The 18,264-nt window shown below is 43.1% G+C and overlaps 1 protein-coding gene across 5 annotated transcripts in view; it reads left to right on the forward strand.

Annotated features, from left to right (window-relative positions):
* The first annotated feature begins 462 nt into the window (after positions 1 to 462).
* LOC105489977 (RAB27A, member RAS oncogene family) overlaps positions 463 to 18,264 on the forward strand; it is an 88,603-nt gene continuing 70,801 nt past the window's right edge. For 3 of the 5 annotated variants that reach the window (XM_071066819.1, XM_071066818.1, XM_011755165.2), the window contains exon 1: positions 463 to 582. The gene's annotated coding sequence lies outside the window, so the exon portion shown is untranslated. Of the gene's footprint in view, positions 583 to 776; positions 796 to 828; positions 848 to 18,264 lie in introns of those variants that run through there. The other 2 variants (XM_071066817.1, XM_071066815.1) reach the window with 2 other exon arrangements.

Here is an 18,264-nt window from a genome sequence, read left to right on the forward strand (position 1 = left end):
AGCCGCCTCAGGAGCCGCGAGGACTCGGGAACCCCGGGCGGGGCCGGCGTGCATTCGCCCGGCACCTCCGGCTGCTACGGTGGCGACCGCGATCTGATGCCCTGGAAAACACCTTTAGAACATGGCTTTTGGGGGAGGTGAATAGGGCAGAGTCCCCAAAGGACACCTCGCCGCATACTGGTTCTTGGTGCACTTTGTAAATGTCACCCCCGTGTCTCAAAACGAAAACACCCCTTTATCTTCTAGCACCTTCCAGAACGGGGCAGTGGAAACTAGTGTTGGGACAAAGGAGGCGAGCAGGGCCTTTTCGGGGCTCACAGAGGACCCCTCGGAGGCGCGGCGGCGGGGGAGAGCGCGACAGTCCCCCAACCCCCGCCAACCGGGCAGGGGCCGCTCCCGAGGTGACAGGAGGAGGCGGGAGGTGGAGGAGAGAAGGTCCCGCCCCACCTCGCTCTCCTTTACGGGAAGTGATGTGGGGCCAGGCGGAAAATACCCGCCAAGAACCCAAAAAAGGCCAGCGGCGGGTGGACGCGGCGCGCGGGGACTCGAGCCGGGCGGGGACAGGACTGCGGGGCGAGCCAGGTGAGGGGCCTGAGGAGCGGGAGGCTCGCGGCGGGTTCGGTCCCTCCGGGAGGACCGAGCGAGGCGTCCCCGTGGGGCCGTCCTGGGGCTGGGGTCGGAGGCTGCGCCGCCCTTTCTCCTCGCCTCCTGGCACCCGAGCCCGCCGGAAAAGTGGCTTCTCTCCAAGGCCCTCAGTGCAGACCCCAGTGATGACAACCGCCTGGTGCTGGTCAGGTGCGGTCCGGGGTCCGGCCAGGGTCTCAGGTCGCCTCCGGGTTGCATCCAGGTGCGAGGGTGCCCATCAGGGGTAGGAAACTTTCCTGGAGGGAAAGGAGGAAAGTCCCCGACCTCCCGCACGCCCCCCAGTTCATTCCTTCCTCTTTAGCTTTCAGTTTAACTGTTTAACCCGGTTGCCCTCTCGTTGGTGAGGGTCTGGACTGCAGACTGGCTGCGAGGGAGGGGCTCTCCCTTCTCCTGTCAGTTAGACAGCAAACTCTACCTGGCGGCCAGGCCCTGCCGTCGGGACTGGTGGTGGGCTGATGTGATGACAGGCTTTAGTAACTATTGCCAAAGCCTGTCTCTGTCCCAGTAGATCACCAGCTCAGCAAAGGCAGGCCTGAAGCGAAGCGAATTTTGTGAGCCCTGGACTGAGGAGCCTTCCCAGCCTTTTAGCTCCTGCTGGCCACCTGGGCCTACATGGCCTCAGGGTCTTCTGCCACTGGGTCCTCTTCCTTACCCCTGCAGCTAACAGCTGTTCTTTCCTTCCGGATGGATTATCACTTTTTATGGTTGGTTGATCAGTCAGATGTTGGAGTTGGGGGTAGAGGGATTATAGAGTTGCGCTATGTACGTTTTCTCTAATCATTGCTAATTAAATTTGTTGATTCTCCACTCACTGTTCTTGTTACTTTTTTTTTTTTTTTTTCCCCGGCCTTCTTAAAAACTTGCTTTAGAGGGAAAATACAACCTGGAAAACAGTTTCTGCAGATGGTTAGAAGTGAAGAAAGGTTAATATAATGCCGAAGGAACTTGACTGAGGATCATTATTTTCTGTATTTGATGTTGGTTTATGTTGTTTTATGTTTTCATTCCTACTTTTTTCTTCCTTTGTACCCTTCTCTCTTCCTCCCTCCCTCGCTTTTTTCCCTCCTTCCTTAATTTCTATGACCTGCTTTGATTTTTAATTTCATTGAAGTATATTTAATCTATTTTTCCTTTTTTTTTTTGAGACAGAGTCTGACTCTGTCACCCAGGTTGGACTGCAGTGGCATGATCTTGGCTCACAACAACCTCTGCTTCCTGGATTGAAGTGATTCTTTTGCTTCAGACTCTAGAGTAGCTGGGATTACAGGCATGCGCCACCATGCTTGGCTAATTTTTGTATTTTTAGTAGAGATAGGGTTTTGCTAGGCTGGTCTCGAACTCCTGACCTCAAGTGATCAACCTGCATCAGCCCAAAGTGCTGGGATTGTAGGCTGGAGCCACCACACCCAACCTGTTTTTCCTTTTGTTGTTTGTGCTTTTGATGTCAAATTTAAGAAAACATTGTCAAATTCAAGGTCATGAGATTTATACTTATGTTTTCTTCTAAAAGTTTTATAGTTTTACCTCTTACATTTCATTCTTTGATCCATTTTAAGTTAATTTTTAAATATGGTGTGAGGTAGGAGGTCTAACTTCAACCTTTGTGTGTGGATATCCAGTTCTTTCAGCACCATTTGTTTAAAAGACTGTTCCTCTTTGAATGGTTTTGGCACCTCTGTTGAGATAAATTGACCATGAATGTAAAGGTTTCTTTCTGAACTGTCAATTTTATTCCATTGATCTGTATGTCTGTCCTCAAGCTAGTATCATACTACCTTGATTATTGTAGCTACATAGTGTTTTGAAATCAGGATATGTGAGTCCTTCAGCCTTGTTCTTTTTCAAGATGTTTTGACTGTCCAGTTCCCTGAATTTCCATATGAATTTTTTTTTTTTTTTGAGACGGCGTTTTGCTATTATTTCGCAGGTTGGAGTGCAATGGCACGATCTCGGCTCACTGCAACCTCCGCCTCCCAGGTTCAAGTGATTCTCCTGCCTCAGCCTCCTGAGTAGCTGGGATTACAGGCATGTGCCACCATGCCCAGCTAATTTTGTATTTTTAGTAGAGACAGGGTTTCTCCATGTTGGTCAGGCTGGTCTCGGACTCCCGATCTCAGGTGATCTGTCTGCCTCAGCCTCCCAAAGTGCTGCGATCACAGGCATGAGCCACCGTGCCTGGCCTTCCATATGAAATTTAAAGTCAGCTTCTCAATTTCTGTTGTTTTGGTTCTAGAATAGATGTAAGGGTTTTGAAGTGAACAACAATCTCTAGGAGCCACACTTTTGAGTTTTCTCTCCCAAAGCTGCTTTCCCCCTAGTCTTCTCCATCTTAGTGAATGGCAACTTCACTCTTCCAGATGCTCACACCAAACATCCTGAAATCATTCTCGATTCTTTCTCTTATAACCCACATTATATTCCTCAGCAGGCTGAGTGTGGTGGCTCACGCCTGTAATCCCAGCACTTTGGGAGACAGGTGGACGGATCACAAGGTCAGGAGATCAAGACCATCCTGGCTAACATGGTGAAATCCCATCTCTACTAAAATACAAAAAATTAGCTGGGCATGGTGGTACATGCCTGTAGTCCCAGCTACTTGGGAGGCTGAGGCAGGAGGCTGAGGCAGGAGAATCGCTTGAACCAAGGAGGCAGAGGTTGCGGTGAGCCAAGATGGTACCACTGCACTCCAGCCTGGGCAACCTAGTAAGACTCCATCTCAAAAGAAAAAAAAAAATTCCTCAGCAAATCTCACTGATTCTACTTTAAGAATACATCTGACCAGGCGCAGTGGCTCACGCCTGTAATCCCAGCACTTTGGGAGGCTAAGACAGGTGGATCATCTGAGGTCAGGAGTTCAAGACCAGGCTGGCAACATGGTGAAACCCCATCTCTACTAAAAATACAAAAATTAGCCGGGCATGGTCATGGGTGCCTGTAATCCCAGCTACCTGGGAGGCTGAGGCAGGAGAATCACTTGAACCTGGGAGGCGGAGGTTGCAGTGAGCCAAGATCGCACCATTGCACCCCAGTCTGGGTGACTGAGACTCCATCTCAAAACAAACAAACAAACAAGCAAACAAAAAGAATACATCTAGGATGATAACCATTTTCCACCACTTCTGCTGCTTCCACCAAGTTCCTATCATCACTGTCTCCTGGATTACTGCAAAAGCCTCCTAAAGGACTTCCCTGCTTCCACCCTTACTGCTGCACACTCTATTCTTAAGGCAGCAGCCAGGGTCTATTATGTCACTCTGCTTGAAACTCTCCAATGGCTTTTTATCTCAGAAGAGACAGAGTCCTCACCATGGTCTCTACAGCCCTTGCATGGAGTGTGGCTTCATCTGCTCTCACTCTTTCCTTTGCTGACTTCTGCTGCAGCCATACCTCAGGACCTTTGCCCTTGTTTCCTCTGCCTGGAATGCTCTTCCCCTCAGATATCTGTGTGGCTTTCTTATTTATTTCACTCAGGTGAAAAGTCATTTTTCTAGAGAGGCCTTCTTTGACCACCGCATCTAAAATAGTATCCCTCACCCATCCCATCATTTTCTGCCCCCTTACCTTGCCTTGTTTTCTTTAGAGTATTTATAATACTGTCATACACAAACCAGCACATACACACGATATTTGTCTTTCACTGATAGAAGACAAGCTCCATGATGGCCAGGAATCTGCCTTGCTCACTGTGATGTCCACAGCACATAGAATGGTTTCTGACATATATTAAGCGCTCAAAAAGATAGGTGCTGAACTAACGAAAAAGGGAACGGAAGACGGAGCAATAGGGATCATTCTGCCATTTCTCTCATCCAAGTACTAACCAGGCCCAACCCTGCTTAGCTTCCAAGATCAGAGGAGAACAGGTGCATTCAGGCTGGTATGTCTGTAGAGTGTTCTGCTGTTTCTTTCCTACTATTCTATCCATTTTTTTTTCTAAGAGAAGCAATGTCTATAGATACACCAGCATCTCCTAAGTCTCTCATCTTCTGTCCTACTTTCCCAAAAATAATAGTCTTATCTTCCTTAAAAAGGGGAAGTTCAAATAAGTGGAAAGGTGAGGCTGTCGGTCCTTTCCACGGTGGCAGACCGGAACCCTCTGTCTGTATCCTGGGCAAACTGGGCAGGGCCATTCAGTGCCTATCTCCAGGGTGTTGTCCTCTTGTGCTGATTTAGAAAGAGTGAAGTTTTTTGGAAATTTAAGAAAATGGAAATTCATTTCTTATTTATTTATTCAGTAGAAATGGAGGTTCACCATGTTGGCCAGGCCCCTGCGAAGGGAAATTGCTAAAACAAGATTGGTTCTTGAAGACAGTAATTTTTCCTTTCTATAGCCTTCACTTTTTATGCCGCATGCAGATTTTGCTTGGACTGTATTTGTTCTTCTGCTTCTTGGTCAGGAAGTTTGAGTTTATGATTTGGTTTCCCTTAAGCTAAGTGCAGACAGGAGCCCTGAGCTGGAGGCAGAAATAAGGGGTCTGTCATTTACCTGTGTTCACAGGGTAAGGTGTGTGGAGTAGAGAGCATTCAGCTCTGTTTGGACACTCTGGTTGTGCAGGTACTTGTATGATTGAGGTCTAGTAACACTCATATTTGATTTAGTGTCAAGTAAAATTAGATGCCTCTCTTACTCAAGAGGAATGCTGAAAGTTTTGTTCCTCCTTTCCTGTTTTTTGTTTGTTTGTTTTTCCTCTGTATATGTTGCCCTTAAACAGAAGTTTACCATGTAGTGCTTTAGTCAGCCAACCTCCCATGTGTATGGAGTTAGAGTTTTGATTCTAATGTGGGGATGGAGGTGGGGTGCCAGATTTAGCAAACTAAAAAAAGTTAAATATTGCAGATAAACACTGAATAATTGTTTCCTATATCTTATGCATTATTTGGGACATGCTTTTACTAAAAAATTGTTCTTTATCCAAAATGCATATTTAACTGGGTGTCTTGTTTTGTGTCTGGCAGCGCTAGTTGGAGCTGCATGTTTATGCATAGGAATTGCATCGATCGTGAAAATGTCCAAAGAATGATTGAGCCATGGCTGACTTTTAGTGATTGTGCATGTATCCAAAAGAGAGGATTTGTAAACCCAGGGAGTATTAGAATTAGAAGGAAGTTAGAGAACATTTCATTTATCTCTAGTCTTTTATAGTTAAGGGAATTTACTCCAGAGAGGTTAAGTCACTTTGTCAAAGTCACATAGAGTTAGTGGCAGAGCTAGACATGGGACTCTGGGACCAGTGGTGGTTCTGCTGCATAATCCCGTCCCTTAAGAGGTCATGAAAAAATTGCTTATGTTTTCATGTTGACCTTTAATCACATCTGTAGCCATCCACTCAAGATCACCTCATTATCATACTGTCCTTCAGTCCCCAGATCCAACATGTGGCAGCCAAAGCCATTCTCATGAGACACCTCGACTTTTCTCTGAGGGCTGCATGACTGTTGAAAGCCCCACGTGGTTCTCTTCCCTGCTGTTATGCCAGAAAGCCTGTAGTTCAATGTATTTTTTTTTTAATTTTTATTTTTTGAGATGGAGTCTGGCTCTGTCGCCCAGGCTGGAGTGCAGTGGCACGGGATCTCGGCTCACTGCAAGCTCTGCCTCCCGGGTTCACGCCATTCTCCTGCCTCGGCTTCTTGAGTAGCTGGGACCACAGGCGCCTGCCACCATGCTGGACTAATTTTTTTGTATTTTCTTTTTTTTTTTTTTTTGAGACGGAGTCTCGCTCTGTTGCCTAGGCTGGAGTGCAGTGGCCGGATCTCAGCTCACTGCAAGCTCCGCCTCCCGGGTCTACGCCATTCTCCTGCCTCAGCCTCCCCAGTAGCTGGGACTACAGGCACCCGCCACCTCGCCCGGCTAGTTTTTTGTATTTTTTTAATAGAGACGGGGTTTCACCCCGTTAGCCAGGATGGTCTCCGTCTCCTGACCTTGTGATCTGCCAGCCTTGGCCTCCCAAAGTGCTGGGATTACAGGCGTGAGCCCCCGCGCCCGGCCTATTTTTATTTTGTTTATGGTTTTGTTAACACTTTTGACCCTCTTGAGTATTTATTGTAAGGTGCTTTGATTAAGGTGGTCTTACTGAGTATAATTCCACAACAACTAAGTGTTGTCTTATGGGAAGCCTGCTTGCTTTAAGTGGCCTATTCCCACAAAACTCCTCACCCCTTTTTATTTTGGTAGAATAAATATGGAAGATATACATATGACAAGGACCAAGGTAGATAGACAGGTATATGTGACTTGCTTACTAGAGATCTGTTCTTTTTAAACAATATTTTATTATTTTTTATTACAATTATTTGTACCTCTTTAAAAGAAAGCAGCCTTGAAAGTGAACATGCTTTCTGTAACTGCTATTTGAATACCATATTTCAGAACCACTAATCTTGTTTTTTCATAGTCTCGTTGGTTAATTCATATAAAGTCTTACCAGCTGCCAGGTCAAAGCATAATAATAAAATTGGTTGCCAAGAGACTGAAAACCCTGTTCATCCTTATTTGCTACAGTTTATCTACCTTGGCCTGATCCCAACTTCATGGGAGGCTGGTCAGGTCCTATCAGGGTATGGCTGAATACTAATCTCCTGTGTATTTGTATCTTTAAAAGCAAAGACAAGGTCTAAATCAGCTAGTTAAACACGATAATAGGATACTTTTATTCTTGCTGTACTAGCCCTAATAAGAGGGGAAATGAAACATACAGAAATAGGTCATGGCTTAAATGTTCATTTGCAATACCAAAGAGTTTTAAAATGTAACCTATGATTGTGGTCAGGATTTCTTTGTTTCTTGCTAAGAAATCATTATGAAAATAGTGATTTTCATAATAAATCTCATCATTACAAGGAAACAACTCCAAGAATGAGTGAAGAGGTCTAGCGGTCCTTGAAAAGATAAGGCATTGTCCTCACAGTCAAATACTAGAGACCTAATGTGACTTTTCTCGTTAGGGACAAGGTCAGCTGTCCCAGGCCCCACGTCTGCCCTAGGCACAGAGCGCTGTGTAGTGAAGTGGGTTGTGATATTTCCTCAGGCGGTGGCTCATTCCTGTGTTCCCAGAGCTCCTGCTTGAATGTGGAAGAATCAACACAGTCAGGAATCAGTAGGTCGGTTTTTAGTCTCCATATTCCTGGTTATTAACTATGTGATATCACACCAGTATCTCTCAGTTGGGGTTGATTTTCTCCCCTGCCCCACCCCACATGGGACATTTAGCAATGCCTGGAGACATTTTTGACTGTCACAACTGGGGAGTTACTCCTGGCATTTAGTGGGTGGAGGCCAGGGATGCCGCAAAACATTCTCAGTACACAGGACAGCCCCCAACAAAGGATTATCCTGCCTAAAATGTCAACAGTGCCGAGGCTAAGAAACCCTGCATTAGACAAACCTCTTTGGCTTGCAGTTTCCCAAGTTACACGTTCTCTCCATCATGTAAAACTAAGCCTAACTCTACCACTGTTGTCTTTCTAACCTCTCCCTCACCCCAATTCTAAGTCAGTAAATATGGGGTAGGGCTCAGCCTGTTATTTATTTATTTATTTATTTATTTATTTATTTATTTATTTATTGTCTCCACACGGGCTTCTGATGGGCAGTTGCAGTTGAGGCTGAGAACCACTGCCCCCAGGCATCATGCGAAATGGGGTTCCCGTGGAGGTGCCAGGTTGGCCATAAGAGAGGAGTGGACCCTCTCGGAACAGCCTACCAGCAGGAGGAAGTGAGAGGCCTGTCTATTGCGTGCTTCCACGTGAGCAGAAGCCACATGCGTGAGGGACCACAGAGAACATGTACCTGAAGGGTTACACAGGGACTTGGGCTCTCAGTCTCTGCACGATAAGCTCTCAGCTGCCGGGAATGTCTACTTCCCAGATTTCTGGCTGACCACCATACCCTGGAAAGGAAATGATAAAAAGGGACAGTTTCTTTATTAACACCCTGATTCTAGCTTCACTAGAGCTTCTCTGGGAGGTTGAAAAACAGTAACAAAAAACCTCACCCTGAGTCATCAGCCCATTTTGCCACCCAGATAAGGAAACCACATTTGTTACACTTACAGAATTGTGTAATTTAAGAGCTGGTAGGGACCTTGGAAATTGTAGCTCAGGCTCCCCTCCCGGAAGTCCAGAGCTGTACCTCAGGTCACATGGCTCATTGATGGCAGGGATGGTTCCAGAAGCCTGGTCTGCTGGTTCCCTGGTGTGTTCTTTTTATGTTCTTATTCTAATATTTCTTGATTGGAACCAGTGGTACTGTGGACAATCCAAAATTGTGTGTGTTGTTCAAAGGAAGTGACTTCTAGATGGAACTTTGCTAACACCCAGAGTCTCTTCCTTGAACTCCTCTGAAATATGTTAGGAGGCGAAACAAGTATATCATGATTTCCCTGTGTTAAAGCAGTGCAGAAATACCCAAGTGCCTTCTCTGTGCCAGCTGCTGGTTAAAGGCCTGTACTGCTACTTTGCCGTTCCAATTCTTGCGCCTCCCTGCCATAGCCCATTTTTCACACAAAGCCAGTGATGTCCGAAAAAAAGGAATTCACACTCCTGAGGAGCATGAAACAAAATTTTAAAAAGTTAAAGGAATTCAGGTCATATCCTTCTGCTTAAAATCCCCTAGTTGCTTTCATTGTAGTAGGTGTGAGATCCACATAGGTAGCTGTGGTCTGTAAGGGCCTCTGGTTTCCTTTTTTTTCCTTCTCCCTTCCTTTCCTACTTTCCTTTCTCCCTTCCGTTCCCCCTTCCCTTCTCCCTTCCTTCCCTTCCTTTCTTTTCTATCTTCCCTTCCCTTCTTTCTTGTCTTTGTCACCCAGCTCACTGCAGCCTCAACATCCTGGGCTCAAGTGGATCCTCCTACCTCAGCCTCCCAAGTAACTAGGACCACAGGAACATGTCACCATGCTGGGCTAATTTTTGTATTTTTAGTAGAGATGAGTTTTAGTAGAGATGAGTTTTAGTAGAGATGAGGTCAGGAGTTCAAGACCAGCCATGTTGGCCAGGCTGGTCTTGAACTCCTGACCTCAAGTGATCTGCCTGCCTTGGCCTCCCAAAGTGCTGGGATTACAGCTGTGAGCACTTCGCCCATCCTGGACTTTATTTTTAAAATAAAATCAGAATGCCAGTTTATTGATACATGAGAAATGGAACTGCTAAGCATAATAGATTCCTTTCTTTGAAGACAGCGTATGCTTCCTATAGGAAAAATATCCAGGTGAAGCAAATATAAAAGGAGAAAGCTACTGGGTAAGTATAGACTCAGCACCCAGTGAATTGGAAATCAAAAAGACCCAAGAGCTTTGATGCTGGAGAAAGATTACCATGTTAATGGCTCCTCAGAACTGGCTGGATGTGAAAATTGTACAGGAAGCTTTTGTTTAAAACATACCCACAAAAGAGTGTAAATTGGTTCAACTATTGTGGAAGACAGTGTGGTGATTCCTCAAGGATCTAGAACTAGAATTACCATTTGACCCAGCAATCCCATTACTGGGTATATACCCAAAGGATTATAAATCATGCTACTATAAAGACACGTGCACACATATGTTTATTGTGGCACTATTCACAATAGCAAAGACTTAGAACCAACTCAAATGTCCATCAATGATAGATTGGATTAAGCAAATGTGGCACATATACACCATGGAATACTATGCAGCCATAAAAAAGGAGGTGTTTATGTCCTTTGCAGAGACACGGATAAAGCTGGAAACCATCATTCTCAGCAAACTGTCACAAGGACAGAAAACCAGACACCGCATGTTCTCACTTATAGGTGAGAATTGAACAATGAGAACACTTGAACACAGGGCAGGGAATATCACACACTGCAGCCTGTTGTGGGGTGAGGGGAGGGGGAGGGATAGCATTAGAAGAAATACCTAATGTAAATTTTGAGTTGATGGGTGCAGCAAACCAGCATGGCACATGTATACCTATGTATCAAACTTGCATGTTGTACACGTGTACCCTAGAACTTAAAGTATAATAATAATAATAATAAAAAACATACCCACAAGAAACAACAACACATTTTTCAGTCTCTCCTTCGGAGATTCTAATTTATTAGGTTTGTGGTGAGGGCTCGGGAATCTATGTTTTATTTAAAATACTGCTATAGTGACTGATGGTGGACAACCTGGTTTGGGAACCAGTGCCTAGCTCACCTTTACTTCCAGCATGAGTAAACTCAGGCTGGAAGAGATCATATGTCTCATGCAGAGTCACACAGCAAGTGAGCGGGAAGATAGAATTCAAATCTCCCTGTCCTCTGTATGCATCGTTCAAACAACATAGTAAGATTCTCAGGGACAGAGGCAGCACAGCCACGGAATTTGTTGGTTTCTTAGTTTTTTCCTGTATATACATGTAACTAACCAGTCTAGTGTCAAACAGGAAATATACACAGCATAGTTTTGTTTTGTTTTGTTTTGTTTTTTTATTGCAAAGTGTCAGATTAGGAGCAGTAACATCAGCACCACCTGGGAACTTAGAAATGCAGATTTTCAGCCCCACTCCAGACCTACTGAATCTGAAACTCTGGTGGGGCCTAGAGCCTGTGTTTTAAAGCCATCTAGGTGACTCTGGATGCACCCCAAAGCTTGAGAATCACTGTCTGCAGGTACATTTCATGACTCAATCGCTGGTTAAAGCTGCTGACCTCGGCCTTTGTAGTTGATGAGTCATTAACATTGAGGCCTTAACTTTCCTAGCTATCTGCTTTCCTTGGTGGTATTTATTCAAAACAGGAACTATTGTCGTAAGTCTTCATTAGAGACGGAGTCTCGCTCTGTCGCCCAGGCTGGAGTGCAGTGGGGTGATCTCAGCTCACTGCAAGCTCCACCTCCCAGGTTCACCCCATTCTCCTGCCTCAGCCTCCCAAGTAGCTGGGACTACAGGCGTCTGCCACCACACCTGGCTAATTTTTTGTAGTTTTAGTAGAAACGAGGTTTCACTGTGTTAGCCAGGATGGTCTCGATCTCCTGACCTTGTGATCTGCCCACCTCGGCCTCCCAAAGTGCTGGGATTACAGGCTTGAGCCACCGCACCCGGCCGGGAATGGACTTTTATTGAGCACTTGCCGTATGTGAGGCACTGTGTGTGAGGCTATTATTTGTTTCATTTAATTCTCACATCCACCTTGCTAGGTCAGTGTTATTATCCCTATTTTACAGATTTGGTATCTGAGGCTAGTAGAAGTTAGATATGATCTTGATGTACAGGCTATTTGCCTAACTATAGTTGTACATTTTTGCCATCTGTTGTCTCCCTAGAACAGTGGCTTACAAGCTTGATTGCGTATAACCAGAACGCCCCTGGGAAGCTTGTTATAAATGCAAATTCCCTAGGCCTCCCTTGCAGAGATCCTAATTCGGAGGCCTGGATGGGACCCAGAATTTTGAATTTTCCTCAAATACCCTAGGTGATTCTGTGCCAGTCCTAGATCCATTTTCACCTGCCCTAATTGGTTGACCAGTTGCCCCTCAAGGCTTCTCTGAAGTTCTGTGTTCTCCTGTGTGTTGTGCTCACAGGCCTTGGACACTGGTTGGAGAAGAGATATGAGTATGGGAGGAGAGGCCATGGGAGCCTTTATTAAGAGTCTTATCTGCCCGGCTTTTTCTGCTGTCTCTGCTGCTTCTTAGAGGGTTCCTAGGCCATATTTTGGCTTTGAGTAACTTGTGATGCTTTCCATTATCTATCCCAAAGTTTGTAACTGTTCTCATAGCAACTTTGCCCTTGTGTCTGTGGGGTGCATAGATGTGAGCCATTTCCTTCAGGCTGTCATTAATAACTGTGGAGTAGGGAGTTGCTTCAGCTTTTGAGGTCAGAAATGGTATTTCATCTGTTTGGTGATAAAAGCCCTTATTTTTCAGGGATAGAATGGACATACATAGTGAATGATTTGGCTTAGAACTTAGAAATGCAGATGCAGATGTTTGGCCCCACGCAAATGTACTGAATTCACTAAATAATTAGAAGACTGAATAATCTGGTGCTATTATGAAGGAAAAAAGTGAAATGGAAATTAAAAACAAATTTCAGATATGACGCCTGATGTCCTTTGTGAGGTGACAGCTGATTTCTGTCTACAAGTTTAGAAGCAGCTACTAACATAAATAACCCAGGGATCCCCTAATGTAAAAGAGTCATGTCTATGAAAAGATAGTGGAAATTGGCCAGGCTTTTGTCCAGTAGAGAAATCAGAAATGTTAAACTATTAAATTTCTTTAATATGTCTTAGTCCCTGAAACAAAATGTGTATTACAAAATGGGAAGGAAATTCACAAAAGCAAACATTGCAGCTTCCTGAAGTCCACTATATATAAAGCAAATTATAGGTTATGTTTCTAAGAATACTTTCTTTTTCTACCTGATATTAGAGTTGATAATAACAATATGCAAGTGAGTATAATAGCTACAGCTACCATATGTGTCAAGAATTATACAAACACTTTCTCATTTAATCCTCAAGAATCTTACAAAGCAGATATTATCCTTCATTGTACAGATGATGAAACAGGCTCAAGAGGATGAAGTAATTTGCCCAATGCTGGGATATGGTTTCCAGGGATTCAGGACTTTCAGTGTTATAACTCAGATGGTCTCCACTAAACTGGGTTGGTTGGTCCCACCAAGTGTCACCCAACCTACTGACCCACAGTTAATAAGGCCAAAGGGTTCTGAGTTAGACAGTGGTTAATATACTGAAAATTGCCAACCTGCCTCACAGAGCAACTTTCAGAACATTTTTTGGTGCCCGTTTTTCTTGATTTTATACACAGTTCTAATAATCTTGGTTATTTGGTTCCCAGGTGCCTTGTCAATTAAAAACAGTGCATCGGAAGGGGTAGGGGTTGACCCAGGAAGGCACTGATTACTGTGATGAGGGATAGCTGCCTGACTGATAGCAAAGGTGAGGGCAGGGAGAAGGAAATATAAATTAACAAAAGACACAAAATCAATACAGCGGTCAGGAGCCATTTATTATGGAGGCAAACATACATTAAAAAGAATAGCTATTATTGAACATTTCCTTTGTGTCAAACACAGTTTTAGGCATTTTATAGGTATACATAATTGAATCCATGCAAAGTAATCCTATTATTATTCCTGGTCCACAGATGAGGCAACTGAGACAGAGAGGTTAAGTAATTTGCTCAAGGTCACATGGCCTGTGAGTGGTAAAGTTGAGAATTAAAGTCATACAGTCTGTCTCCAATGCTCAGATCCTCAACATCCTACTTCAGTGTAGGTCCTAGGTCTTCAGGACGTAGCATGGCAAGTTAGTGAGGTTTATTGTGATGTCCTGAATCCTCCAAGGAGGAAAAAAAAAAAAAAAAAAACATGGGCATTAAATTTTATTTTGTAATAATTAATTTTTAAAAATTTACCAAAGCTTTTTTTTTTTTTTTTTGGGAGACAGAGTCTCGCCCTGTCACCCGGGCTAGAGAGCAGTGGCGTGATGTTGACTCACCATAACCTCCGCCTCCCTCGTTCAAGTGATTCTCCTGCCTCAGCCTCCTAAAGTAGCTGGGATTACAGGTGTGTGCCATCACACCCAACTAATTTTTGTATTTTTAGTAGAGACGGGGTTTCCCTATGTTGGCCAGGCTGGTCTCGGTCTCCTGGTCTCCAGTGATCTGCCCGCCTCTGCCTCCCAAAGTTCTGGGATTACAGATATGAGCCACCATGCCCTGCCAAATTTACCAAAGTTATATGTGGACATTGTTCTACAACGCCTGTTACAAAAAACCAGTAGACTCCTCTCCCCCAGCCCATTTCCTGCTCCCCAGAGTTAACCAGTGAACTCTTGCAGTAGGTTACACATCTAGTCTCTAAATGACACGTTTCTATTCCTATGGTCAGTTTTTCAGTTTTAGTCATTATCTGTCGATACTTTATTACAGAAGAAGAGAATTTAACTCATTCCTCCATCCACCCCTGCTACAAGTGTACCATTTTCATCTCCTCTTTCTTACCTGAGTTTGTTCATTTGTTCCTACATTTGTTTGTTCATTCTTTCCTTCCCCTACTCAACAGTTTATTATAACTTTATGGAGGTGTTATTGACAGATAAAAGGCTGTACATGTTTAATATATACATCTTGATGAATTTGGGGATAATTATTCACCCATGAAACCATCGCTACCATCAAGGCCATAAACATACCCATCATCTCCCAAAGTTTTATCCTGCCTCCTTTATTATTATTATTGCTTTTTGTGTGTGTGTGTTTTAAGAACAATTAACACTGGACCTATCTTCTTAGCAGGTTTCAGTATCTAATACAGTATTAGTATTATATAGACACTAGGTGCTGTATAATAGCTTTTCAGAACTTATTTATTTTGCATAAACTTGTTCCCCTTAACTGTGACCTTCCCATTTCCCCTTCCTCCCAGTCCCTGGCAACCATCATTCTGCTCTCTGCTTCTGGGAGTACTTTTTTTTAAATTACATTTTTTTATTTTAGAAACAAGATCTTGCTGTGCTGCCCAGACTGGAGCGCAGTGACGTGATCATAGCTCACTGCAGCCTTGAAGTCATGGGCTCAAGCAATCACTGCGCCTCAGCCTCTTGAGTAGCTGGGGCTACAGGAGCGGCCACCATGCTTGGAGAGTTTGACATTTTAGATTCTATATATTAAATATATGGAAGATCACATAGTATTTTTCTTTATGTGTCTGGCTTATTTAACTTAGTCTAATAGCTTCCACACCTATCCGTATTGTCACAGATGGCAGGATTTCTTTCTTTTTTAACGCTGAATACTTTTCCATTGTATGTATAGACCACATTTTCTTCATTTATTCATTGTGAATGGACATTTAGGTTGCTTCTAAGTCTTGGCTATTGTGAATAATGCTGCAGTGAACATGGGAGTACAGATACCACTTAGAAATCCTGATTTCAATTCTTTCAGATGTATTATACCCAGAAGGAGGATTGCTAAATCCTATGGTATTCTATTTTTAAAATTTTTGAAAAAATTATTTTAAAGAACCTCCATAATGTTTTCCATGGTGGCTGTACCACTTTGTATTCCCACCAACAGTGTACAAGGGCCCCTTTTCTCCATATCCTTGCCAACACTTACCTCTTGTTTTTTTTTTTTTTTTTTTCTAATTGGCCATCCCAGCAGATGTGAGGTAATCAAAATCATTGTGGTTTTGATTTGCATTTCTCTGATGATTAGTGATGTCGAGCACTTTTTCATATACTTGTTGACCATTTTTTATGTATTCTTTGAAAAAATGTCTATTCAGCTATTTTGCCCATTAAATTTTTTTTTCTTTTGGGTGTGTTTTTGGTATTCAGTAGTATGAGGTTCTTGTATATTTTGGATATTAAACCCTTATCAGATTTACATTTTTTTTCCTTCTATACGTTGCCTTTTCTTTTTTTTTTTTTTTGAGGTGGAGTGTCATTCTGTCACCTGGCTGGAGTTCAGTGGCACGACCTCCACTCACTGCAACCTCTGCCTCTGGACTCAAGTGATTCTCATGCCTCAGCCTCCTGAGTAGCCAGGATTACAGGTGCCTACCACCATGTCCAGCTAATTTTTGTATTTTTAGTAGAGATGGGGTTTTGCCATGTTGGTCAGGCTGGTCTCAAAGTCCTGCCCTCAAGTGATCTGCCTTCTGGGCTCCCAAAGTGCTGGGATTACAGGTGTGAGCCACCATGCCCAGCCAGTGGCCTTTCCATTTTATTGTTTCCTTTGCTGTGCAGCAGCTTTCGTTTGATGTAATCACACTTTTTTTTGTCTTTTTTTTTTTTTTTTTTTTAGATGGAATCTCACTTTGTCACCCAGGCTGGAGTGCAATGGAGCAATCTCAGCTCACTGCAACCTCTGCCTCCTGGGTTCAAGTGATTCTCCTGCCTCATCCTCCCAAGTAGCTGGGATCATAGGTGCGTACCACCATGCCCCAGTTAATGTTTGTATTTTTAGTAGAGACGGGGTTTCACCATGTTGGCCAGGCTGGTCTTGAACTCCTGACCTCAAGTGATCCACCTACTTTGACCTCCCAAAGTGCTGGGGTTATAGGCGTGAGCCACTGCACCTGACTGGATTATTTAGAGTATCTCTTATTATTATTTGTACCTCTGTGGTATCAGTTGTAACACCTCCTATTTCATTTACAATTTTATTAATTTGAGTTTTTACTCTTTTTTTAGACTAGGTAAAGTTTTCTCTCTCTTTGTCTCTCTTTCTCTCTCTCTCCGCCTCAGTAAAATAAAATTTATTTAATTTTTTGAGGACGGATTCTTGCTGTGTTACCCAGGCTGGAGTGCAGTGGTGCAATCTCAGCTCAATGCAACCTCTGCTTCCCAGGTTCAAGTGATTTTCCTGTTTCAGCCTCCCAAGCAGCTGGGATTACAGGCACCCGCCACCACGCCCGGCTAATGTTTGTATTTTTAGTAGAAATGGGGTTTCGCCATGTTGTTCAGGCTGGTCTCAAACTCCTGACCTCAGGTGATACCCGCCTCGGCCTCCCAAAGTGTTGGGATTATAGGCATGAGCCACTGTGCCCAGCCAGTTTTGTCAATTTTATTTTTTCAAAAAATAGTTAGTTTTATTCATCTTTTCTTTCTTTTCTGTGTTTTTTTTTTTTTAATTTTTTTGGTCTCTATTTAATTTTAGCTCCAATCTTTATTATTTCATTCCTTCTTCTAACTTTGGGCTTATTTTGTTCCCTTTTTTCTAGTTTGTTGCAGTATAAACTTAGGTTGTTTACTGAAGATCTTTCTTTTTTCTTAATGGAGGCCATTTATCACTGTAAACTTCCCTCTTAAAACTGCGTCTGCTGAATCCCATAAAATTTTGATGTGTTATATTCTATTTTCATGTATCTCGAGATTAAAAAAAATTCCTTTTGATTTTATTTGACCAAGTAGCTGTTCAGGATTATGTTACTGAATTTCCACATATTTGTGAAATTTTCAGTTTTCTTCCTGTTATTGATTTCTAGTTACGTGTTGGTGTGGTCAGAAAAGATATTTAGTATGATTTCAATCTTCTTAAATTTGTTGAGACTTGTTTTGTGGCCTACTATATGTTCTATCCTGAAGAATATTCCACGTGCACTTGAGAATAATGTATATTCTCCTATAGTTGGATAGAAAGTTCTGTATGTGCCTGTTAATTCTATTTGTTCTATAATATTGTTCAGACCTGCCATTTCCTTATTGATTTTCTATCTGGATGATCTGTTCATTGTTGAAATTAGGGTATTCAAATCCCTTACTATTATTGTATGGTTATCTATTTCTCCTTTCAGTTTGGTTAATATTTGCTTTATATATTTAGGTACTTTGATGTTGGGTGCCTACATGTTTACAACTGTTATATCTGCTTGATGAATTCACCTCCTTGTCACCACATAACTACCCTCTTGGTCTCTTGGGACTGTTTTTTACTTGAAGTCTATTCTGATATAAGTATAGTCACCCCTGCTTTCTTTTGGTTTCTATTTGCATGAAATATTTTTTTCCATCCCTTCACTTCCAGTCTGTCTGCCCTTAAATCTAAAACGACTCTCCTTCAGGCAGCAAATAATTGTATCTTACTTTTTATATATATTCTGTCATTCTATGCCTTTTGTTTTTATTTATTTATTTATTTTTTT

This window comes from Macaca nemestrina, chromosome 7, assembly GCF_043159975.1.
Source record: "Macaca nemestrina isolate mMacNem1 chromosome 7, mMacNem.hap1, whole genome shotgun sequence".
Classification (NCBI taxonomy): domain Eukaryota; kingdom Metazoa; phylum Chordata; class Mammalia; order Primates; family Cercopithecidae; genus Macaca; species Macaca nemestrina.